A 1,156-nucleotide genomic window follows, 5' to 3' on the forward strand; every position below is an offset into this window, starting at 1 on the left:
CCCTCTTATCTCTTCCTTCTCCGAGCTTGGGTTATGGAAGAAGCCCCTCACGTAAATTGTTTTGAATGGGTTAATCAATCATTTGTCTATTGGCATGGACATAGCACACAAAACCTCGATCCTCAAAAGGAGCGAAGCAACTTTACAGAGTGGGAGAGGTGAAGGAGCGAAGTAATGAGACCGATAGGGAGAGGAGTGAGAGGAGTACTCTTCGTAGCTAGCTCGCAGGTCTAACTCTATCCAAAAAGAGACTCCATAACAAGGCAAAAGGATAAATTCATCTTTTACATCGTAGAATCCAGAAAGAACGATGAAACAAAAAATAGAGAGCTGTTAACTATTGCGTCTGTATAAACGCCAAATTCTTGCATTGTTTACACTAAGGTTTCACTAGTTAAGAAACAGTACAATAAATAGCAGGGGAGATATGGGGATACTTCAATACGTTCATTCACCCATTCGTCAAAATCTCTATACTAACAAGTAACAACAGAAAACCATGACTATCAACCGAAAGTTCAAACAACAGATAGTTTTACCTTATCTTCAGCCAACAATGGAAGATGGAGAAGAATCTCAAGCGGCTCAGTATCAGCAGCCATCACTACAAACTCCGAAATTCCTCTATTCAGCGTCTTAGTGGCTGAAAATCCATCAAAAGAAAACCATTAACCAACGGAAAACAAATAACACCATACAAAATCCTCACCGAATACTTCTTACGAAGCCAGAACGTTGATCAAACGAAACACACTAACTTTAAACAAATCACGCTACCTTCATTCGCGCCCTTCTTGAGCTGCTTGTAGTTAGCAGCCTGCTGAACAAGATCAAGAATAGTAATTGTGAGCTGCGCATCGGCCAAAGGATAGGCTTTGGGATTCACTGCTTCTCCTGTCTGCAAAAACACAACCACCATAAAAATCCATGCAAACGAATGAAACAAGGATCAACGTAAGTTCATCAAACAAAGATACAGTACCATTTTAGATCCAAGAAGAAAGGTAGGGTTTTAACACAACGACAGCAGAATTCGAGGGAAACAAAATTAGGGTTTAAGAGCTACCGGTAAATTCTTGACGATATATGTATGGAAGATATAGAGAAGACTCAAGGTCACTGGGCCGAGACCCTTGGACACTGACGTCTAAATTGG

General features: G+C 40.7%; 1 pseudogene; it reads right to left on the reverse strand.

Moving 5' to 3' along the window:
* Nucleotides 1–30: 30 nt before the first annotated feature.
* On the reverse strand, nucleotides 31–1,070 carry LOC111786560 (annotated as a pseudogene).
* Nucleotides 1,071–1,156: the final 86 nt, after the last annotated feature.

This window comes from Cucurbita pepo, unplaced genomic scaffold, assembly GCF_002806865.2.
Source record: "Cucurbita pepo subsp. pepo cultivar mu-cu-16 unplaced genomic scaffold, ASM280686v2 Cp4.1_scaffold001976, whole genome shotgun sequence".
NCBI classification, from domain to species: domain Eukaryota; kingdom Viridiplantae; phylum Streptophyta; class Magnoliopsida; order Cucurbitales; family Cucurbitaceae; genus Cucurbita; species Cucurbita pepo.